Here is a 25,661-nt window from a genome sequence, read left to right as displayed (position 1 = left end):
GGTGTGGCGGTTTGCACTGTTACTTCACAGCAAAAAGGCCCTGGTTCCAATCCCAGCTGAGTCTATTCATCGTGAAGTTAGCATGTTCTCATTGTGGTCTTTTTTCGGGCTCTACGGATTCCCCCGCAGTCCAAAAATATACTTCATAGGTTGATTGATGCCTTTAAATTGTCCTTCGGGTGTTAGTCTAAGGCCCGGCATTGGACTGTCAACCTGTTCAGGGTGTACTCTGCCTGCACCCTGGAGTATCTAGAATAGGCTTCAGTAACCTTTGTGACCCTACATAGGACAAAGGGGGTATACAAGATGGATGAATGGTGCACTTTGGTCCATTTCTCTGGTGCATAACCAAAGTGTGTTTTTGGACTATATCCTAAATGATGGCTTAAAAATCACTTTAGTGGTTTTCTGACATCAAGCAGATTTGATGGATCTCTGGATTAAAGCAAAAGTAGCCGTAGACCTTCACATTGATACAACTACAACTATATCTGACTTATATACTACATAAACTTAATTTTTGCTCTTGCTCCTTGTATTTCAATCCAATAGTCTAAAGACATTTGATGTACAAAGTGCTAATCTTAGGGAAAAAAGTTGTACAAATAGCTTTGAAAAATTAAAATTGAAAAATGTTTTAAAAACATCTGAATATTAAGTGACCTTTAATTGGCAAACACACTCCACTGCAGTGTAAGGTGCTTTTATTTAGTCGTGGCATGGACATCATAAAAGCTTTTATGTGCCTTTGAGGTTGTTGCTGTTAGCATTTTGAAAGTAAAGCTTTAAAAAAGTAATTACTTCTCTATAATTGCCCCTTGAATGTAGCAAGAAGGAACAAACGGGAAACAGGAAATGTACCCGAATCATTTTTTTAAGTAACGCAGATGCTGGGGGGGGGGCTGCTTGTAGGACATATTCTTAAGGATAATTTAAATGCAAGTAGAAAGGGAGAGGCATTAATGAATAGATCAGGTGACATCCAAAGAATGTCTTAGTTAAAGGATGAACAGAAGGTAAAATGAAGAGTATTGATCAGGCCAATCAGTAAAGGAGCATCTAAAGTGTCAAAGACTCAGGGCAAGTATAGGTTCATTGAACGGTGTCATAAGAACTGATTTAAATAGGCCAGAAAAGAAGCTGAAAGTTCTTCCCAGATCTGAAGATCACTCTGACCTCACTAAGTGAGCTTCGCACTGATATAACATCAAACATTAAAGCAGGTCTTTGGGGTGCACTAGACAGGTGCAGTAAGCAGCAACTAATGCTTTAACATTCAGTATCACACTGCATTCAATATTAATGTGGAGATGAACAAAGAATTTTGATTTGCATGGGACTGTTCTGGTGGAGGTTTATATAGGGTCATTTCTCTGGTCCTTATGCAGTGAAATTACCTGGAGACAAAGCTCAATGAATTCATTTCACCAAGAATCCGGTTGACTTACATTGAAAACTGTTTGGACATTTAGATGAATAGATCATTACTCCGGCTTACATCGAAAACACAAAAAAATTGAAAACTAAAAAACCTCACCTGACCTTGACTGCTTGTGTCTATGGTAACACCCACTTGTCATTAGGATAGTCACTACCATCTCGCAGTATTGACCAATCTTTTGGTAAACTAACAGTGCAGATAGAACTCAGTAAAGTCCACGAGTCCTGGAAGAAGGTTTGCTTTACTTAATGTAGGTGACCATTAAGTGAGTCCATGAGTAATGTGCATGGTGGAAGAGTTTTGTCAACATAAAAGCTTAATCACAGAAGGAAGCCAGTTTTTGTTAAAAATGATTATGTCAACTCTTACTTTAAGGGGTTCTATTTGTTCCCTTTGCAACTTATTTCTTTTTACGTTGTAGAAATGTGTACTGTATCGGATTTACTCTCTGAAAAAAAAGATCTGTTAGGTATCTTAAAGGAAATTTCTCCAAATTGTTGTGAGTTTCACAAAAAATCCCATAAAATACTGTTTTGTTTTGTTTTTAATTTTTAGTCAAGGGTTGTTTAAAGATATTCTGTAAAATTATAAAACTTGTTGAGTTGAATGACAAAAAAATGCGCATATTTACAGACCCAGACCTAGAAAACACAAAGGATGGGTCACATTTTTGCTGCACCGCTAATGTTAGGTTGGGAGCAGTAGGCTGGCTGGAGAGCATGTAAACAGATAGCTTATTTATGGGTGACGGAAAGGGAAGGCAGGGTTGCTTTGTGCAACTCCAAAGAACATTTCTAATGAACTCCTGCCTCTCTACAGATAGTATGTACTAGAATGACACAGGTTTTTTTTACTTTGTCATAACCATAATTAAAAGACCAATGAGAACGCTTTAAAAATCGATAACAAGATCAGAGTGGGACTTTGAAGGGTCATTTGGAGGTTGACAAAGGCACTTTGTGTGACGATGGTTGCTCTAATGTTTTGGTGTTTTGTATACAACTGTACATATGCAACTATAAAACTGCAAGGTTAAAAACTATTTAGAAATCAAGTGGTTACCATGTAGTTTACAGTGTTAGAAGTAACACTTTACAGAAGGAATGCATAAAATGTACGTTACTTTTTATGGTAACAGAGTAGTATAGGGCAGACTTTTTCAACCTTTTTGAGCCACGGCACACTTTAACCTCGACAAAAATCCCGCGGCACACCAGCATCCAAAAATTTGAAAAAAAAGAAAAAGGAGAAACTCATAGTCTGTATTGATCCACTGCCCCTCCGCAATCTCACATGCATTTTTGTGATAATTGTGGCAGAAAAAGCTGGAAGTTGCAGTTGTTTTTTATAAAAGATGTAATAAAAGTTATTGGGGTTTCAAGACGTTTAACAGGGAAAACTAATTGTGCGCAGAGATGCTGTCACTTTAACCCAATGCATCATGGGAGATGTAGTGCAAAGAGCCGCCGAACGCAATCAAACTGGCTTCTCTGAGCTTCATTGTTTTGTTCACTTGTTCCACGGTCTGATACCGGATTCTGTGGAAAGCTGCACCGCTAAAGACGAGCTTTAGCTGGTATTTTTGTTGGAACTGAGGGACTTTATGAGCACAATCTAAACAAGGAAGTTAAGACTTGAACCACTTTTGAATGGTCAGACTGATGACATGTGATTAAGCCCCCAAGAATGATTAGTGGAGACAGTTAAAGGGGCGGGACTGTTCCTAATACAGCTTTAGCTGTGGCTAAATCGCGGTACCGTCATTCTTATCAAAATATCTTTAATAGAATCAAATAAACACAAAGAAAAATGTATTTTACAATCTTTCCTATTCCTACATTCCTTCATACTAGTGTTTTAACAGAGCCTGTTTGGATGAACAAAGAGCTGATATCTCCCAGGGCACACTGGTTGAAAAACACTGCTATAGAGCACTACTAGCTGATTTTCAGTGATATTCTACTCTTTACATTTTCAGCGAGTTTTCAATTAGATCAAACTAACTGCCAAAAATTAATCAACATAAAAAAAAGATTATATTCAAATGTGATTATTCATATTTGTGCAAAACAAAGATTAAAATTGAATCAATCCTGCAATTAAGGTATAAACTATCTACAACACTGATTTTCTGCAAGTTAGTTTTATGTTTTAATAATCCTTAATTTAAATTGAACACAGTGATGGCAACAGTGAAGACTAGAACAATGAGAATTTAAGATTTTAAAGGTCATATACAGGCCCTTTTCAAAGCCTTAAAAAGTATGTTTGTGTTTTCTTGCACTGATATTGGTTACTTTTAATTTTTTTCCTGGTCATTGTGGCAGGATACAATTTGATCAACCCTGGGGCATTAAAAAATGGGCAAATGAGGAACAAGGGTGATAAAAAGCCTTACATTCATTCTCATTTGTGCAAATTGTTTCTCATAAAATGATAAATAAAAAATGAGGTGTTCAAAACTGACCCTCACCAGGCATATTATTGCCCTGCTTCTCCCTATTAATGGAACTATTTCCACCTGCACAATCCCAGCAGCTGCTCTCACCTGTAGTGGGGGTTCTTTCTAAGAAGTGGGGAGACTTGCCTTACCTGACAGATTGCCCCAGATCTTGCTATAAACTTTTCTTGTCACAGTGTTCAGGTTTCTTCTTCCTCAGATGACTCGGTTTCCTCCCTGTGGACTGAGTTTGAAAGCTTTGTGCTCTCTTTTGGAATCAGGATTTTGGAATTTTGATTGGTTTGTCTTGTGCTGATTGATCCTACCTAGTGATCCCCATGGTCTCTGAGAGTATTGCTTCCCTGCTCTTTGTGAACGTACCCTCTATGTTCGATTGATTGCCCAGCATGCCCCCAAGCCTCCCCCCTCCACAGACTAAACTAGTCAGAGACTTAAACTTACTTTTTAACTTAATTTTTATCAGAACCTCTTACAATACCTTACTGCATTTGCCAACAAGGTAATGTGACATAAACCTTTCTGTTTTGTAGTTTGTGAAACTACAATTACTATTTAAAAAAAAAGGTTACATGTGATCTCATGATAGTCAAGTGGTTTATTGTCATTTTCTATGGAGAAAAAATAATCTCAAAACATTTGTTTGTGTGTAATACTTGATTTGTAACTTGTGTCTCCCTCTTTGAGTGTAACTCTGGATTTTGTGTGTGCGTAATACTTCTAGTTTGTAACCCGTACAATACATTTCGTCCCTAACTGTGTGCACTTGCAATTTTTTCAAATATCAAAAACGTACGAATACAAAATACAATTTACGCATGCATAACTTGAAAAAACACCAGCTTTAACTAACTATGATTTCAAATCGACTCCTATACATACAAATCTTTAAATGGTACGCACAAACTGCCTGATACACACAGTCAAAACCACATTTATGCACAGATCCTTTTTTTCTTTTTTTAACCATTGTGCTATCTTAGATGACCCCACCCTTACATTGACGTGTTATTCCTACCATGACAAAGGTGGATGAAGGTGGAAAGATTTCATGTAATCCATGGACACCAGTGAAGATCACAAATCATTGAAGAAAAAAGGTCAGCGCACTGTCTAATGGGTCTAGATGACCCAACTCCCAACGTTAAAGTGCCTAGGATAGCACAAGGGTTACGTATCTGTCACCTCACTAACATCCAAAGAAGAAAATAGGTAAACTGATGACCCAGCATTCTACAGGCTTTTAAAAACATCATGTACGCGCAAATCTTGAAGAGTCTCAAAACAACTCGTACATTTGTAACTGATCTGTGCGTAAATGTAATTTTGTCTGTGGGCGATTGGTGCGTACTATTTAAAGATTTGTATGCATATGAATGAGTAGTTTTAGGCTGCTGTAATATCAAATTGAGCCTGGATAAATTGTATTTTGTATTTGTTGGTTTTTGATATTTGAGTGTACATGTGAATACATAATTGCAAGTACACACAGTTTTGCACAACATCTATTGTTTGAGTTCCAACACAAGTATTACACACATATAGTTTTGAGACAATTTTCTCTCCTTAATGTACACAGCAGCATGTAGCAGTAAAGTTCTTGTGAGAAAAACATGTTATGTAGATGTAAAATGTATAGTGCAATAGTAATTGTGTTAAATATATGATGTGTACAAGGAAATTTAAGATGAAAAATGTACCAAAGCAATCTAGCAACATCCATCTCTTCATGGATTTACCTCATAGTTTATGTCTTTTTCTGAAAGATCATTTATGCCACATTGCAAATTTTTTTTAGAAATTGTTAGGAGAGTGATGCCTGGGATTTTAAAGTATTGTGTTGCCTTTCAAATTCCCCAAATCTCTATCCAATCGTGTTTGAGGTGTTCTGGAGAAACAATCCTGATGGTCGGAAACTTCAATTCGAATTTTACTGAATTAGACTCTGCTGGAAAACTCTTGCTGCCTGATAGCACAGGACACCTTGGGAACACTGTCAAGTCCGTGACTTGACAATTCAAAGGGGTTGTGGGAGAACAAGGGGATTAAAGACCAAGGATGTGCAATTCAAGCAGAGGGACTGTTTATATTCAGCCACAGTTAGAAGCCCTTATAAAAAATGCAAAAGCACAAACAAGCAGTACACTGTACTAACCCTAATCTCATGTTATGCTCATTCATTTTTCTTTGTCATGCTATTTAGTGACAGCCTGAACAAAACGCATTCACTTTACCTCATAGATGTAAGAGGATAGTCATATACAAAATAAGATCTAAAACATTAAACTTTTGTTATTTTATAAATAGGGATTTTTATTAACTTGTCCTGTCCAACAGCTGAGAAAACAGATAAGAGCTAAAAGCCTCTTGTGTTGGATATGTTTGACTGTTACAACATGGGGTTAGTAATCTTCTGACACAAAAGGTCTATATTTAAATAAACCCTTTTTGTAATTTAGGGTAAACCTCATTGATATTGATTATATTTGTATCCATTTTTTGTTGGACTTCAAAATACGGGACTTATTTTTCTGCAAAGGTTCTAACTTTGAGCGTTTACAGGAGATAGAGAAAAGTACGAATGAGTTTTACAGCCTTAAAACATCTACAATTAAACTTAGTAGATTTCACCTACAGTGGGTTATTTTTATGAATTAATCAAATGAAAAATAAAGATACTTTAAAAAAGTGAATTGATAATTTAAAAAATTAAAGTTTTTGATTTAAATAATTTTGTTATCTTTCTGACTAAAACACAAGATCATTAAACAGCAAATGCACTGAAAAATAGAAAAAACAATACATATAATTTTTTTTCATATTAATCAACAGTTCAACAATACCCAAACATGAATCCAAAAAAAGCTGCTACTTCATTGATTCCAGTGTTCAAGAAAATGTGAATGAGCTTCGTCGCACGCACCCAAACACGTGCAGCACAGGAATAGTAGCAAAACACCAGAGAGGCAGCAGGCTGCTTAAAACGTGCAGTGACTTTACAGTGGTGGAAAAGGCACAGAACATCTGTCACGAAAACAAAAATAAACTCTAGCGCATTCGACAGAAAGTCTTCACTCTTCTGCTCATCATCATGTCCTATGTGATGTCAGGGGGGAACTGGTGGCTAATTAATAACCCAAAGCTACCTCAACGTCATGTCTGTTGTCATTTTCATTTTGTCTTCTCTTTAGGCCATTCGTCATTCTTTGTCTTGTAACCTTCCTGTTTCATCAACCTAAGCAGTCTCTAACAGCAGACTTTGTTTTCTTGGACAGAAAAAAACGTGGAAGATGTTCATCTCCTTTTAACAGCTGCAGGAGGGGAGGTGCGCCTCCACTTTATGTGCAAGTTGAGGAGATCCTGTACTCTCCTGAGTTTATGAGCCATAAATAACACGTACAGAGGAGATGGTATGAAGGGATTATTTTCGTGTGGTTTAAAAAAAAAAGTACAACCACAAATCAAAACGATAGTCAAATTAACAATCCCATTTGTCGTGTCTTAGAAGCTCTCTGAATATTCAAAGCAAATTAATCATTTTTATTATACAGGTGGTTTATTGTTGTCTCATCAGAGCATATGGGTTTTTATGTGCCAACGTTCTCTTTTCTGACTTTATGTTCTCTTTTTGAGTGAAACAAGACTCTGCAAAGTCAATATACCAAACCAATAAAGACTGAGAGGCTTTCTTATGAAAAGAAGTGCACCAGTCAAAGTCCGCCTCCATTCCATATTAGTCGCATCTAAATGTAGTTTTGGTGAATATTTCTAGTAAGAAATGATAATGCTTTTAGTTTATTGATGAAGCTGTCCCAAAATGTGCAACACTGTTGGTCAAAACCTCTATCTATTAGTTATCTATTAGTCTGTCTGTCTGTCTGTCTGTCTGTCTGTCTGTCTGTCTGTCTGTCTGTCCCATTTAGTTTCATCTGTAAATTTGGGAAGAAATTAAGAACTGCACTGAATGAAGAGTTTACTTAAAATAACTGTTGGTAATATTTTTTTAGAGAAGCCAGGGTAGTATTGTTACTGCCAACTATTCATCTTTTGCAAAGCTGTTAATCCAGCTCAAGCTGCCCTCAAACTAGATGAGATCAACTGTGCGTCTCGTGCAATGAACAATATACCATATATATACATGCACACAAATACACATGCTTCTTTAAAGACTCACTCTGATGAAAATTGTTTTTTTTTTGGTGTGTTTTAAGCATGTTTGTTTGCCATTTTTTGATGATGAAGGACATATATGAAGACAATTTAGGATTAAGTATTTCTTCATTCAAATTGTTGCGAATCAGGCCAGATGGAAAAAAATAAATAAAGAAAATTTAAAAAAAGGTGCGTACTTGTGATATAGAAAATAAACTGGCCGGGCCACAAGCTTCCTGGTCTGCTCCATTCTGATGCTTCCACTTGCAGACAGATACATCCATGTACATCTTCATTTTCCTCGAATGAGCTGGCATGTGGTTCAAAACTTTATGACTGGATAGCTACAATATTGCTCACCATTTTTGTTGCATTGGTTATGTTAGGTTGGGGATTTGAGAGCCTATAAGCTAGTGGAAAAGCATGTAAACAGAAAGATGTTGGGAAGCAGGGGTGGGCTTACTCCAAGCCAACAGTCCTGCCCACAACTTAGAGGAAAATTTCTAATGAACGTTTGCCGCCCTACAGAAACTATGTCCTAGAAAACAACGCAGGTTTTTTGACTTTGGTTAAAAATGGCATAAACATAATTAAAAGACCACTGGGAATGCCTCCACGTTAGACCAAAAGATGATCGGAGTGGGACTATAAATAAAAAGAACAGCACTGGAGATTTCTCCACTTTTTAACATTAGAAACTTTCCTCATTCTTTTATTTAAACTTTATTTATAGGTACACAGCAGCAGTTCAGGGACAAATTCAAAAAGTCAGATCAATAACGACATTTCATAATATTTAAGTGGTGTCTCTACTGACTGCAGCTAAAACATAAAGTCTGATCTGTATGAGTAGATTGACCTTAGAACTGTAGTTGTAGTGTGCAGAATTAAATCAGAAACGTGTCTGAGCTTATTGTTTGAACATTAAACAATATCAGAACTGGGAGTCTCCAGAAACGCTGGACTGTAAAACAGGACAAATGCTCATTGGCATTTTGATTATGAAATCACTTAAGAATTATCTTTACAGCTGAAGTATGAAAGAGACTGCTGCTGTGCAAATATTAGTATGAGCTCCATCGCATCCTGCTGACTGGTTACAGTCTGGTTCTTAGGGGAGATTCTGTGTTTGGTTGGAAAACCATTAAAATTTGAAAGCCTTGAACCAGAGATATGTATGTGATGAAGCCAAGAAGGTATAAACACAGATGAAAACAGAAAAACAGAAAGTCATGAAGGCCGATATATTTATATAAATATATATTTATAAATATAGGAAGTTGTTAGAGTAAATGTGCCATCCTATGTACTTCCTTCAGAGCTGCAATACTGTCAGAATTGTGGGATTCAAGATCATATATCAAGTTAACAGACTCCTTATCAGTCTAAAGCTATGTTCACACTGCATTCGGCAATGCGTGTTCAAGCGACCACTTTCAATAAAAAGTCTATGTAAACACACATATGTGCGGTTTGGCCTTCCACTTTCAAAACTTTTCTATTCAAGAAAAAGTAAGTATTTCATTCTTTTAGAATGTGCTAGAATTACGTTATTTTAAATGGTTAAAGAGTTACAGTAATTGAAAGAATTTAAACACTGTAGCTCAGACGCTTCAGTTTTAGACTAGTTCAATCACAATAAAAAACAATTGTTTTTCTTAAGGTAAATATACTAATACAAATGAAAAATGGAAGAATAAATTGTTTGATGTCTTGATTTCACAGTTTAATTTCAAGTGTTCAACAACAAAACGATCTGGAGTCTCTACGATCAGCTGCTTTCACATTCAATTTTCCACACTGCTCATAATTCTTGTTTTTCTAAGCAAATCACCATGCAGCTCATCTTTACATTTCCATATATCTTTGACTCTGCTTTTAAGACTTGAGCCATGAACTTTTCACATTTCCCATCTACACCAGTCTCAACAGCTCCTAGCCTCCCTATGCATTCCTGGCCCTCACCAGCCTCTGGACTGCAAGCCCCCAACCTTATTGCTCCTTCAATTCTAATCTGCAAATACTGGGACTGTCTGTTTTTAAGTGAACTTTGTCCACACTTACTTTGTTTCTTCTTGTTGAAATGGATGGTGGGTTGTGAGGTATTTGAGTTCAAAAGTTTTGCCAGAGTCACCTTAACGTGTTTTTTTTATTAGTAAAATATAAATCAAAGGTGCACTAAGAGTCTGCAGTCCATGGTTGAGGCCAGTGCCCCATCTCACATTTTTAAAGGTATTGATCTGGATCTGCTCATGAATTTAATGGGCTCTTCCTTCAATCTTCTATGAAGTGAGACACAATTTACGATTTTCCTCAGTCCGGCAGACTATTTTTCTTGTGTTGTTTCTGAGTTTGCAACAACTGTGATCGTCTTTATTAACATCACGTTGGTTGCATCCAAAGGTAATGTTGGGGCTGCTTGAAGCATGCACAAAGAAAACACTTCCACTGCCTGTTTTGTTTGTGGACTGTTTGCTTAAATGCCATCGTGCGTATTCCCACAGCACCCTTCTCCCTCCCCTTTCTTATTTTCATGTTTTTATGCCTTCCTTGATTTTCATGTCTTTACCGTTTCATCTCCCTTCTCCCTTCATTCTCCCTCTCCTCGTTTTCTTGCAGCAAATCTCTTGCTGCTTCTTCCACCTCTTCACCCACTGCTGCCTGGAGGGTTTGAGAAACTGTTACATAATGCACTTGAAATTATCACAATGCATGTATTATGGATACAACCAGATACAGCGAGCCTCATGGGAATTGATGAGCCATAAAGGAATGGAATGTCCAATCGCTCACTTGGCAGATTAAATGGGTCAATCTATCATGTTCATGGTTATTGGGATTAAAGGAAACTGTTCTGTCAGTTGTGTGTGCTGACACTGTGCCGCTGAATCACCTCCCATATCAGCACTAAAGCACTGATAACAACTGGCTGATTCTGATGACACATGACAGTAGCTCTTACATTGTCTCGGCGACTGCCCTACAACATCTCTCCAATACTTTTCCGTTATACCCCTCTCTTATATCTAAATGTTACTGTCTCATTCTGGATTATTCCAGGGTGTATTCTTATCTTTTTTTTTTACTCCATCCTTGCTATTTTCCATCAAGTTTGGCTGGTTTCCCTTAATCCATCTGTCTGCCTTTGCAAGAATTATAAAAATAATGCCTCACCCAAAAAGACACAGGACATTGCCCCGGCACAGCTCAGGCAAAAAGTAGACTCCCGGAGTACTTAATGCCCCTACAAACATCTCTAGCAGTCATGTCTAACCTTCACTTCTGTCTTTATATATCTGCGCTTGAAACAGAAAAAAAAAAAAAAATCCCCAAAACAGTTAAACCAGATGATGAAAGAATTATATGCCAAAGCCTAACACACACAGAAAATCCCCTAAAGCCTCGCAGACACTCTTCTCCCATTCATTATAGATCAGTAGTAACTCAGCTCACCTATGGATTCAACATGAAGTGACACGATGCAACCGGACTGAGTGACTAATATTTGTCACAATAGGATGTATTATAAGATGCCAAATGCAATTTTCAAGAGCAATTCCAAATTCTAGTAAATGGAATAATTCCAATCAAACTAGCAACAGAGCCCCTGCGTCTAATCTCATCCCTTTCCCTTTTGGAGCTACAGCTTAACATCCTAGCGTTTCAATTTTTATCTGCGGTGTGGAGTCTCCCTTTCTGCCTGCTTTTCTCCCTTTTCACTATAACACACATAAAAAGGTTGCAACAGAGTCAGCATCTAGATTCTGCTTTCAGCCGTCCGGTGCAGATCTTTCCTGTGCACTAGAAAGCTAAGAAAGCTCTTGAAGATTGTATAAAAACTGATTGATCTGACAGTCTGCTGTGCTTACCTCTTGTTTTGATTTTAATGAATTTAAATCAAACGCCATAGCACCCCTTGTGGCAAAAAAGCCTTGGTCTGAAGCATAAATTATAGCAGGAATCAAGATAAGCAAAGCATCTGAGGAGCGAAGTGAAGAACCGAATATTTAAACAAATTGAAGAGTAGGGATGAAATGATGAATCAAGGTTGGGTAATTGCTGAGATAAAAGCCAAACTCTAGCACACCATATGACCTGCATGGCATAAAATATTATAATAGAGCTGTAACAATGTTTGTAACACAGGAAAGTAAGGAAATTCACATGTTAAGGGTGTTTTTCTTAAATTCTCATTTCTGAGCCATCAGATGAAAAATTAGGGTAAAATTTTAGTCAAAGTCCCACTCCGACCAAAGTGTTCCCAGTGGTCTTTTAATTATGATTATGCAGTTTTTAGTCAAAATAAAAATAAATTTAAAAAAAAGAGAAAAAAAGGTGTCATTTTCAAGGACATATTTTCTGCAGCACAGCAGTAGTTCATCAGAAATTCGCCTCTGAGTTGTGGGCAGGGTAACCAGAGTAAGCCTGCCCCCACTTACCTTCATCCATCTGTTTACACTCTTTCCCACTAACGACAGCCCCCTACAATTCCAGCCCAACCTAACATTATTGGAATGCTGAATGAATATCAGTCAAGATACACTCTTGAGCCAGATACCAGATCATTCGAGGTAAACAAAGATCAAGTTGTCCACAAGTGGATACAGCAGAATGAAGCGGAGCAGGGAGCTTGTGGCTTGCCCATTGCAATACATCTTGCAATATCTTCTTTCTATGGTATTTTTCATCTGCTCCTGATTTACAATGATTTGAATAAAGAAACACTCAAAAACAAATTTGAAACTTTTGTTTGTATATGTCCTCCCTCATGAGAAAAACATTACTATTTTTATTAGAGTGAGTCTTCAAGTAAAAATCTAGTGGAAATGTTTCTGTATAGGCATTGTTGGATTAATAAAATACAAAATAAACTGGACTAAATTACTGTAATGTTTGTCTGAAGTCACTTCGTTAAACAGATCTACAAGTACCATCATTATTTCGTGCTGCGTTTCTAAAGTTTCCAACCATGGGGTTGCTGTTAATAACCCAGTTCCATAATTGACAGATAATGTATATTACTCAAAATTATCAGTAAAGACAGGAAGCCAGGGTGGCGTTAGTATTCAGACAGTCTGCTCACAATAGTCTGCCACCAGCTGTATGCTGGCAGGATACGTCTTGAAAAGTCTTTGAGCAAGACACAGAAATCCCCCCTGCTTATTCACTGCGAGACATTCTGGATTAATGCTGTCAGCTAAATGCCGGAAATTTAAAGATGTGAAATACAGACTTAGGAACTTTCTAATAAGCTAAAGGCTGAGGTTGCCCATTAGCAACTCCACACCAGCCAGCTCTCTTATTCTTCTCTCAGTGTTACGAAAAGCACCATTATCAGAAAGAGCAGGCTCTCCAGAGGTTAAGAGATCAGTCCCATGCCCTTTAACACTTTCAGATGTTTCCTCTCACAAACACTATTCCCGTTTTTTTTTTTCTAACTCTGATGGACACATGCTTTTACTGTTTTTTTTTTCTCTTTACAAAAAAAAGTCACACCAAGAAAAGCCACAGCTAGAAGAAAACAGCAAGCATTTGTAAGGACATGGCATGAGATGACAAAAAAGCTGAACAAAAATGCTACACGCAGACTGAAATTGGATGTTTCAACACTATGAAGAGGGGCGAGAATAAATCCAACATCTCCCAAAATATTGTCATTGCCAACTTCTGAATGGCATTTTGGCAGTTCAGACTTGACTGCTTCATCTTGGGAGTCCAAATTCCCCATAACATAAGGTGGAGGCGCTGCAAGTGTACTTTGAGAAGCAGTGTTTCTGTTGACATTCCAGCTCAGCTGTGAGGGAATAGACTACATTTTAGTCCAACTGCGCCAGTCAAGTCTATGATACAACACCTTGAGTAGAAACTCGCAAACAGCCTTTCTTGGAGGAAGGGAAAAAAATCCCTTTAGGAACTGTCAAATAGACTTTACTGTGAGATGCAGTCAATGCATATTTACCATACATACCATACAATTTTAAAGTCTACACAGCATGTAGAGGTAAATAAACTGCCGGTTCAAATCGTCTTATTATTCCCTACACTAATGAAATTGTATTATTTTACCTTGTTTATCTTCTTTATAAAATCTTTTGTATTTGATAACAGATTTAGTCCTCCTGGGCTCAGAGGATAGCACTCCATTTCATAAATCTGCAGAGAGAACTTCTGCCAATCTTTATATATTGTTATTTTCTGTTGCTTTCTCCTGTTGGGGGGGGGGGGGGGGGGGTTGTTGCTAATCGAGATGGAGAGCAAACTTGCTCAGGTCGTTTTTTTTTAAGTTTTCTGTGTCTGTTGGAGTTTGAGATAATCCTCTAGGACCTTAAGAGACTGCTTTATTCTATAAATATATACGTATGTGTAATTGTAGTAATTGTAAGTGTAGTTTTAAAAATAATCTCACATGACTGCTTCCAATTTGCTTTTAAAAACCAGCAAACACGCTCCAAAGACACACAGACAGCATTCAATTTGGGCAGCTTATGTGAACAAATATTAGTCAGAGTAACTTTACATGCACTTTACATCATATTACCAGAAGGAATATTAATTCTGCTTTCAGATCGCTGATTAATATACTATATACATATTTAAATAATTACATAATTTACTCACTTATGATAATGTATGATTATATATATATATATATATATATATATATATATATATATATATATATATATATATATATATATATATATATATATATATATATATATATATATATATATATATATATATATTATCATACATTATCATACATTATCAATAACTCCTTTATTTAAAATAGGGCCCAGCTTTAACATTAATTTCAGGATTAAGAGATAAATCAATACTTAATTTATAGTAGTACAGGAGAATCCTTTTTTTAATGGTTAAAAATAGCGAGAAATTAGGGCCGCAGTATATAAGAAGAATGAGATTTGACTGTAAGATGCTAGACCAGTGCTTCTCAATTATTTTTTGCCAGGCCCCCCTAGAAAAGAGAAAATGTTTGGCGCCCCCCATAAACCCCCCCCCCCCCCACCCCACCCCACACACACACTTGCACGGTGACAATATATTAGGTAAGTATCTATAAGGATTGTGTAAGTATACCTGAAATTGTATCTTTTAACATTAACTAAAGAGAAAAGCAATATAAATCCACTTTTAACAGACATTAATTTTATTTAGCCACAAGGAAAACCTCTTATAGTCTAAAACAGAAAAGAAGCTTAAATTGCCTGAAATAAAAAAAAAAATCTGTCATTCCTTATTTAAACTAGAAACATTTTGACCAACTGAACCATTTGATGCTGAGAAAATTAATTAAATCAATAAATAATATTAAATGTAAAGTGATCTGAAGCATTAACACAGCAGCACCAATATATTTAATGTTTGTAGTCTGAAGAAACAGGTAAAAACATTGTGCTAATTTTTTTTCTAAATTATGGATTTTTTATTTATGATCTCATAAATTGCAGCTTTTTTACTGCATTACCTGCTGTCTTTATGTCAGATAATGACACCAACAAAACGACAGGCAGACAAAGAAAAAATTTATGGAAAATAAAGACCCGTTGTGGGTACCGGATGTTCTCGGGTTGCCGGATGTTCTCGGGGACCTTCGGGGTCCTTCGACCAATGATGACGTCACACTATTTGATTGGCTGTAAGTTGCCACGACCAATGAGTTAACGTCGCTAAGTTTTTTTAAAAACTTTATTGACAAATGCGGTATCATACATTAACAATGACATTAACGTTAACAACGAACAATAACAATGTAATGAATATTGCTTCGAAGATCAGTCACCATTGCCAAACATAACATATTAACATAGAAAATAAAGAATAGAGGGGAAAAAAGAAACAATGACCATAACACACAAATAAATAAAAACATAAGTAAAATAAAATAAAGGAACATAGAAAAATCTAAATAGTCTAATACTAGTTAAGTTAGGGGTACTCGTGAAGTTTGTATTTCTGAACAAAACTAAGCAATTTCAAGCCATTTTTTTTCATATAATGAAGTGATTGAAAGTAAAAACAGAGCTCTTTATTAAATGTTATAAAAAGTGGTTTGGTCTTCAAAACTTTACCTCACCAAGATGGCGGTGCTCTCCTCCCGTGAGGAACCACGTGATGTCTCCTCTAGTGATATATCTCATTGGAAGGACCCCAAAGGACCCCGAGAACATCCGGCAACCCGAGAACATCCGGTACCTACACCCGTCATTAAAACTTCTACAATAGTTAATAAAGAATTACATTATTAGCATGAGCCGAGTCATCTAAAGGCAAATGATGATCCCGGTGTTGGGCAACAGGCAGCGCTTGCAGCGCTCCGCGTGCGCCGTTCCACCTGGCAGCCTTAGCCCACTGCCCCTCCCCTTTTGCCGCGTGTGTGACAGGAGACATGAGCAGCTGCAAGAACAGGAATTTACAGGTTTCAGGCTGTTACAAACTCTGTGATTTAACAGACAATAGGAACCGAATAGTGGCCCAGATTTTTTTCCAAACACTGGGCCGCTGACACCACCGCCCCCACGTTAAATTTGCGCCCCGGACTATTGCCCGTATTACCTTTGCCTAAAACCCCCACTACCACGCGCCCCCCCTGGCATCGCATCGCGCCCCCCCACTATTTTAGAAGCACTGTGTTAGACTAATGTAACAAGTTAAACAATCCCATATTGTTTACAAAAACAATATTATTTTATCAAAAAACTCTCCTGCACCTAAAAAGTCTTGAAGCTAACAAAACATTCTTGTGTAACTTTAAGAGTCCACGCTCTGTTGTTTTAAGATCTAATAAATGCAAGTTTTTTTGCATCAAGTCAGAAAGCTCATATGCATAATAACTCATTGTGTTTCTTTTTTTTAACTGAGAGAGTGATGCCCTGCCTATATTGGCATGACTTGCTAGACAATTACAATTTCAACATTAAAGCCGCAAGCAGCGCTGTATGGCTGTGTATGGCAAGTGCCGCTCATCCCCATTGCCCGCCTCTACGCACCACCGCCGCCCTCACCACCCACCTTTGATCAAGGTTAGTCAAAGCTGTCTGCGAAATATACTAACTATGCCAGTTGTGCTAATGTTGCTAAAAGTGCTAGCATTGCGTTCAGCATCATCTATTCTCTCAGAAAAACAAATTGCTTAACATATTCATAATGATTAAAACTACGTGACAAGTTAATAGAAAATCCACTATTTTTCAAAATTGCGACTTTTCTGTCGATTTTATCTTCATGGCAACCATTTTTTTGTGGCCTGGGGATAACTACAGATTGACGTCAGTTGTAGGCGAATCGGAAAAAGTAAACTTTTGGATGTCCTTAACAACGGAGGTTTTTTGATAACCACGCCCACAATCCTTATATGTCCATACTCAGTGTTTTTCAATATGTTCAGTTCCAGCCATGGATGCATGGGTAACCTTCACTTTGTCGAAAATTAATTGTCAACTTATCCTAGGTGTGCGCACATCTTGGTGACTTTCGAGTATGTGGCGGGGGTCAAATTTTCACTCAAAGGTGCAGAAATCTTTCCAACTGCGAAAAACAATATTGTCCTTGCGGTAAGTGACTACTGCTGCAGGCCATAAAAACACTCCATGCCGACTGTCTATTTGTTATTTTAAAGTTATATTTCAATCGAACAAGATTTCCTTGCACAGCAACACACATAAAGTAGAAAAGATTCATAAATATAAAGAAAAACCTTTGAGGGTATATGCGTGGTTCTGCCTTTTGAGATTAATTTATCACAACTACTACTGTATATGAGAACTTGACTGAGGATGTGTGACGTCCCCCATAGAAAATGATTTACTTACGGCTACAACAGAATGAAGCTAATAGATGTCCCATTTTTGCACGATACGGACACCGCCAAGTTGGAACCAGATGTTGTCAGTACTTGGTGATTGGTATGAGTCAACGTTTCTATAGCAACCACTTTTGTCAATCAAGATTGAGCTTTTTGGAAGCCCACACCCCTACCACATGAACACAGGCATGGCAGAATCTGTCAATCAAATGTTTGGAACGTTCGACGTGAGACAACAAATTTTTATTGAGACATTGATTGGCCAGTTTTTAACTTGATTAACTTGCACTATGGATAAAAATATAGTTATTAGCAAAAGCATGCAGAGCAAGAATTGTTATTTTGACAAACACAATGACTGAGTAATAGCTGTTTATCGAAGGGTCTGTGGTTCAATCCTCGCATCCCGAAGCGAACTGTTGTTGTGTCCTTGGGCAAGACACTTCACCTTACCTGCCTCCAGCGTGGCTCAACTAGTGTGTGAATACATATTAATGTCCCAGTGATGGTCATAGGTGCCTTAGGCACTTACTGGCAACCACGCCTCTATCAGTCTGCCCCAGGGGAGCTGTGGCTACATGAGTAGTTACCATCACCAAGTATGAATGAGGAGTGAATGAATAATGGAAAACATTGAAAGAGCTTTGAGCGTCTGGAAAAGCGCAGAAGAATCCAATTAATTATTATTATCATTATTTCTCAATTGACATTTATGGGATTTTGGCTTTTGAAGCCTGCGGGTACTTCCTGTTTGGAACACGAGGACGAGGAGGGGGGGGGGGGGGGGGGGGGTGTCACTCAGTCCAGTTCTCATTTACAGCTTTTGATCTTCAGACCATGATTGTTTTACGTTTACAGCATCATAGAGCAATGTTTAGCTCACAAAAATATAAATGGTCTAATAATTATATATTCTTAAAATTTAATGCTTAGGTATACAAAAATATTATCAAAATACACCCAAATCAGAAACATTGTTAAATTTGTTATATAACTGCAAGGACTCTAAGTATAAAAGAATATAGATATACATTTCATATAATAATTATTAAATAAAAAAATATTTTTTAATAAATGAAAATGCTGATATTAGAAAGGATTCTTAAAATGTTGTGCAACCCAACTCATAATCTGCAGAATACAAAATGTTCGTCTTGCATAATACTTTATCAGTGACTTTGTTGTGAATGTTCACAGATGAACAAATTGTGAAACATGCGTTACAACCCTTTCTAAAAATAATGAGGAATCCTTTCTAGCCAAAATCTTATCCAAACAATGACATTAGCCAGCTTAGTGCAGTGAGCCAAATGGTCCTCATTTTTAATGCCACTGTACAATTTGTTGAGGGAACATCCCAGCTGCAATAAGACTCTTCATGAGTTTGAAACTTTGCCTTTTTTTTTCCAGGCACATAACTTCCAAAGCTTACTTTAAGATCATTGTTCATTGAGAGCCTTTCCCATGCCACGCTTTAACTTTAACATCCAAATAAACTTATGATGTTGCCAAGTACGCACTTGTTCACACAAGACTTGATTTAACCCTTATGCTATCTTAGATCACCCCACCCTTACATTGACGTGTTCTCCCTACCATGACAAAGGTGGATAAAGGTGGAAAGATTTCATGTAATCCATGGACACCAGTGAGGTTCACAAATCATTGAAGAAAAAGGGTTCAGCGCACTGTCTTGTGGGTCCAGATGACCCAACTCCCAATGTTAAAGTGGATAGCACAAGAGTTAAGGTAGCGTGAGCAATTCAGGACCATGGAGAGTGACAGATAAAAAACACAGACTGTCAGGGTTTCAGGGAAATGGACAGAGATAATAAAGGCAAAAATTAACTTAGCAACATTATAGTGGACAACCCCCCCCCCCCCCCCCCACGCAACAGTCTTAACTAAGGAATATTTCAAGCCTTTGGTACAAGGTGGAAGCTTTAAAGAAATTCAGCAGAAAAAGGAATTGCAGAAGTGGGGGGAGATAATGTAAATAAAGTCTCTTTGAAGAGAGTCTGTGTAATGTGTGATCCTAACTCTCTTTGAAGGTTTGTAACACCTAAGCGTCTTCAAAGACAAATCTCAAAGGACAAAAACCCCTGCCCCACGCAAATGTACCATCTACTCCCTGCATGCTCGCACGCAAATTCTGACTTTTGAGCACAACATTGTAACGTATCCAACACTGAAATTTTTTATGACCGATTGCTTCTTTTCAAGAGAAATGAGTTTGAATGGCAATTTAGCTCTGAAAACACAAAACATTTCAGTATTAACAGGCTGTCCCTTTGGAAAGCAAACTAAGAGATAACATTTGACCAGAAATTGTTGTTTGTGTAAATTCCATACTTCTTCGAACCAGTTCAGTGTCAGGACAAACATGTTTTTACTATATTATTCATAATAAACCCCGAATAGCTACAAGAAAAGCAGTTGTCACTCTTATATCATCCATCTGATTCAATATTACACTCGGCAGTAGGTTTGTTTTACGACTGAGACACAAGGGACAACAGTGTTGCCTTCTCATCTCACTGTGACTGTTAATATACTCCTGGTAAGTGAGTGAGGTGTTTTCTCCTTTAAGCTATTCAGTGGGTAGTGGGGCTCTACATCCTGTGAGTTTTTGGTGTGGGCTTAGCATAGTTTCTTTCTCACTTACTCGGCTCTTTGACTTTTTTTCTCAGTTTTAGAAGTAGGGAGGCATAGACATGCGTGTATGTTCCTTTAGTCACACGAACCAGCAGGTGAACCAACTCTGTCCTCTTAATATCTAGCAATTAGAGCAAATCATATCATTTTTGACACTACCCAAATACCAGAGTCCTTATGAGTTTTGTATGCGGTCTACGTGTGTTTTTTTAGAACATGGTAAAGACATAAAATTGTATCCCTGGTCTCGTAGCGTAAGAGGTGCTATGGTACTATGGAGTTTGAGACCATGGACAACCTGTGTACAGAGCTAGGTTCATGTTGTCGATAGAAACTCAAACATGTTCCAAGTGAATGTTGAACTCAGGCAAGGATGATTTGCGTCACTGGATCTGTTATTTATTTATTTATTTTTTGGAAAAAATTCTAGGTCCAGCCAGGGGTGGGAGGGAATTCAGTTATAGGACCCCAGGGTTTTATTGCTACTCTTTGTAGATTAGGATGTTCTGTTGGCTTTATTAAACTAGGACGTTCATTAAACTAGGACCTTCCGTATGTATCATGACAGTTCACAGTCGAGCATGCAGACTCTAAGGAGAGACTTGGCACTTCTAAGTCAGACACAATCACATTTGACTCTGGGGTGGTTTGCCTATTCAAGGGAGGAGGTTAGCCCCAACCTCGAGTTCAAGTATCATGGGTCCACAAGTAAGAGAAGGAGACTCAGGAACCATAAGATATACAGGACAGGTACAGTGGCTCCAGTAATGTGGTTGATCTGTCTGCTCTATTGATGAAAAGCTCAACCATCAAAAGGAGCTCAAAGTGCGGGGACCAGCTTTCAGAAAAGCCTACTGGACACCCCTCTTGGGAGTGAACTAGATTTGTTTCATTTGGGGCAGGTCTCAGGTAAGACCAGGGCCCTCTGAAAAACACTTACCCAGCCTTTGGGCCTGCATAGCTAGAGGATGCATCATTGCAGATACCCGCTTCAGATAAAAGGCCAGAAATCTGTTCATACATAATTGTAATATTTCTTGATTTTTTTCTGCGCATGACCCAATGACCTATTTGCTTTTTCTGTTGGACAGATGTACTAATATTTATTTATAAGAGAATAACAAGTTGTTTGGGACCTGGGTTTGCAAAACAACAAGACAAAAATCACCTCTTTGTTAGCAAAACTGACTCTTTGGAAAGGCTGTTTTGTTGTCATATGATGTTTAAGTTTTCATATTAGAGTTAAGCTGTGAGTGAAAACTTTTAAAAGTCTGATAGTACATAAAATATGTATTTAAGATACAGAAGTTTGGACTTGAGTTTGTGATTTATATTTTAACCTTCATACAAAGATTTGGAGCCTTGAGAAACAAGACACTCTAGGGTAATTTTTTTGTTTTAAGTATTTGTATTTGACTCACTGTTACAAGCCTGACAAGCAGCAGTTTCTTTGTACTCCATATATATATATTTTTTTTTTTTGTAAAAGTGTAACAAAGCACACAAATCTGTTGCATAATGATGTCAACAAATGGTTGCTTGCAAACTTCAGCACAATAACGAGTTTAAGTGATCTAGAAACACCCACTGTAAGAATGTGACTTAGCTTTTCAAGAATAATTATGTGTCTTTCCCTGTATAAAATGTTTCTTTTTCTCTGTATAACAAAAGCATTGTCTTCACAACTCCAAAAAAATTGGTAGGTAATTCTATGTGTTGAATGAGACCTGCAGACCAGTGGTTCTTAACCTTTATCAGGCAACGGACAGGCTTAATGTCACACAATATTTTCATGGACTGACCTGTATGAGACTGAGGTGGGCATCCCATTTTTTTTTATTTCTATTATTAATATTAACATTCTTTCCCAGTATTCTTTGAAAAGCAACACACTTACATTGAATTTCATTGTGAATTGGCCAAAGCCCTGAAGTGACTCTGAAGCCCAAAACAATGCTGTACCAAGCATGGACATTGGTGAACTTAGTGCCAAACCAGTTCCTTTCTAATATGTTGTGAAAGCCGGAGAATTATTAACAAAATAATAAATAAAACTGCTTTGTTATTATGTCAGCTTTGGAGCTTCACTTGGATACAAGCATCCTTCTTATTAAATCAACAGTTGGTGCTTCTCAAATGAATAGCTTCTTTGCTGCTACCTGCCAGGTTTGTCAACAATAAGCTTTGAGCCGCCAAAGATGTGCCATGACTGTTGCACAGCAATCGGGATAAAAGCAGCCTGCCTGTTCTGACTGAGGTTGTATTGCAAAAAATAAGTCATTTTTGCTTGCAGTAAAAATTTAGTTTAATCTGAATCATAGTTAGTTTTGCAACTGCATGGTCTTAATTTGGGGTCAGCTAACTAGGAGGTCCAAAATTTTTAAGATTCCAATGTTTGCATGTAGCTGTTTTATATTTATTTATTTTTGTTCTTCCAGGCTGATATGCAGCAACAAGTGCTTCTCTAACATCCCTGTGAAGTTGCTCCTCCTTGACCTTGCATTCACACAATTACTCAAATGCTCTAAACAACAAGTGCCCTAACAAACAGTGCTTATCAAAGTGGTGCCCTTTGCTGATGATTACTTAAAAAATTTCCATTTGATTACCAATGCTTGACTGCTGCTTTACATCAAGTGGACTGACAAACCTCTTAAGGTAAGTGCTACAATTTTCCAAGGTTGTACTCTTTTTAATGAGGGGCCTCTTTATTTTCTGTAGCTTTAGCTTCTTTATGGATAAATGAGGCCCCAGAAAAATTATTTAAGAGTGTGCATTGTTGCCGCTGGAATACCAAACCAGCTGTGTTTAAAGTCCCACTCTGATCATCTTTTGATCTATCTTCAAAGCGTTACCAGTGGTTTTTTTTTATTATGATTCTGCTGTTTTAGCCAAAAAAAAAGTCTATGTCATTTTCTAGGAGATAGTTTCTGCAGAGCGGCAGTAGATCATCAAAGAGCTTGTGGCTTGAAGGGGCTTGCCGTAGTAAAGTACATCACACTTACAAGCTTTTTCCAACAGCATATTTTGCGTCCGCTTCTGATTCACGATTTGTACAAAGAAATACTCAGAAATTTAATTTTAAGATAAATTTTCTTTATATTTGTCCTCCATCATAAGAAAAATCCCACAAGAACACGATAAAAACACCAAAAACACAATTTTCCTCGAAGTGGGCCTTTAAAGACGGGCGTGTATCTGGAAACCAAGCCGTTTCTCTTAACCCTTGTGCTATCTTAGATCACCCCACCCTTACATTGACGTGTTCTCCCTACCATGACAAAGGTGGATAAATGTGGAAAGATTTCATGTAATCCATGGACACCAGTGAAGATCACAAATCATTGAAGAAAAAAAAGTTCAGAGCACTGTCTAGTGGGTTTAGATGACCCAACTCCCAACGTTAAAGTTCCTAGGATAGCACAAGGGTCACACTGTGGATGCGATCAACATGTCGGCAATGTGTCCAGGATGCAAGATTCCCTATTGAGCCCATTGATGGTGCCATGTCAGCAAAAGCTATACGACATAGCACCGTCTTCAAACATCTAATCTGAAAAGCTTTTTGTCCTCAAAGGGAGATTTACACACTGTAGGGAATGTTTTCTAATATTCAAATGACTGCTGGCGCTCCAGACTGGAAGTGCACACAGTGTGCCTTCCTCTCTTTAAAACAGTTTCTATCAGAGTAATACATATGTGAAACTGGATACAGATAAAGGTTATTTAACACATTCACCATTTGCTTTTACAACAACCACTTACCTTTTAAATTAGGTTTAATCTTTTTAATCTAACCAAAGGAACAGTCCTAATGATTCGAATTAGTTTAATTTGCATTAGGTTTAAAACAAAGACTCTAATGAAATAGGGTAAGGGTAATGCTGTGTTATTAAAAAAATATTTTTTTTTTCCCCAGAAAAGAAAGTTAAAACATGATTTCCATGGTGAGTGCAGATTGACAGGATAGAAAGTCAAGGCATTGTCTGGACAGAGACCCCCCTGACTGACAAAAGAAAGAAAACATGCTTGAAAGAGAGAACATCGCTTTCATTGATTTCAGTTTCATTAACTAATCGTTAATGAGGAAAATAAGATGTTGGTGCCCCCAAGTAGATGGCAATGGCTGCTGGTTATAAGATATGCAAATAAATGCAAGTTTTCTGTCTTAATTGTTCCTTGATAGAGCAAAAACAGTCAGCAAAAGGCAGAAAATATCTATATCTATATTGATAAATGATATTTATTTGTCAATCTGTAAATCTATAAATATCTATCACTTTAACAGCAATTTTTTTCTTTATGTAATCTTTAAAAAAAATCATATTTAGAATCTGTTTCATTCTAATTGACCCAAAAATTATATTTGCAGAGCAGATTAAAATAACGAGGGAGATTTAATATTATTTAAATATGTGAAACTCATTCCTTTACTTTACCAGGAAGTTATAATTACAAACTCAAGTCTTGTACCTGGAGCACAAGTTCAAAGACTGAGTACCTATGTTAATATTACATAATTTCATATTATGCTTCTCTACGGTAGCATGAAAGCTCCTGCTGGGTAATTTCTCACATTCACACCCGTATATCATCACTAGTCAGCTTTTCCAAAGGGTCTTCACCTGTGCTTCTGATTCTGTTAGTCCAAAAAAAAAAAAAATGGTGACTCAGACCGACTGAACTTTATCTGTAATTGAGCGCAAAAGTGAGAAAAGAGATACACAGCGATGACAGCTGAGAGTTCTAGGCACCCAGCGACCTCAACATGCAACTCCTAAACTGGAAATGTAGATTAAATCCCTGTTTCTGGATATCACCGTGTTCATCAGCACTCTTGTGCCCTGTCCATGTACAGCTGGAAAAATATTACATATGACAGTTCAGATGAATTTTTAGCCCCTTGCTCACAGATATAGGAAACTGTCTAGTGTATGGGAAGAATTAGGTGATTTACTTCCAAAGTAGGGATTTGACTAAAGTCTAGATGGAGCAAATCAGAAGTTTTGCCTACATTTCCATTCATCTTAGGGGATGATATGGAGCAAGGTGCTCTAGGAGGTTTAACATGACATAGGAAGCGGCTTACAGAAACACTAAACCAGGTTTAGTCAAGAAATGACATAAAC

The 25,661-nt window shown here is 37.4% G+C and overlaps 1 protein-coding gene across 1 annotated transcript in view; it reads right to left on the bottom strand.

Moving 5' to 3' along the window:
• Positions 1 to 25,661, bottom strand: part of mtnr1bb (melatonin receptor 1Bb) — a 54,311-nt gene that overhangs the window by 27,560 nt on the left and 1,090 nt on the right. The gene's annotated exons all lie outside the window — the stretch shown is intronic.

The sequence above is a fragment of the Oryzias latipes genome, chromosome 14, assembly GCF_053564925.1.
Source record: "Oryzias latipes strain Hd-rR chromosome 14, Olatipes_Hd-rR_3.1".
In the NCBI taxonomy this organism is placed as follows: domain Eukaryota; kingdom Metazoa; phylum Chordata; class Actinopteri; order Beloniformes; family Adrianichthyidae; genus Oryzias; species Oryzias latipes.
The sequence above is the reverse complement of the archived record's forward strand: the minus strand, read 5'-3'. Positions and strand labels throughout refer to the sequence as shown.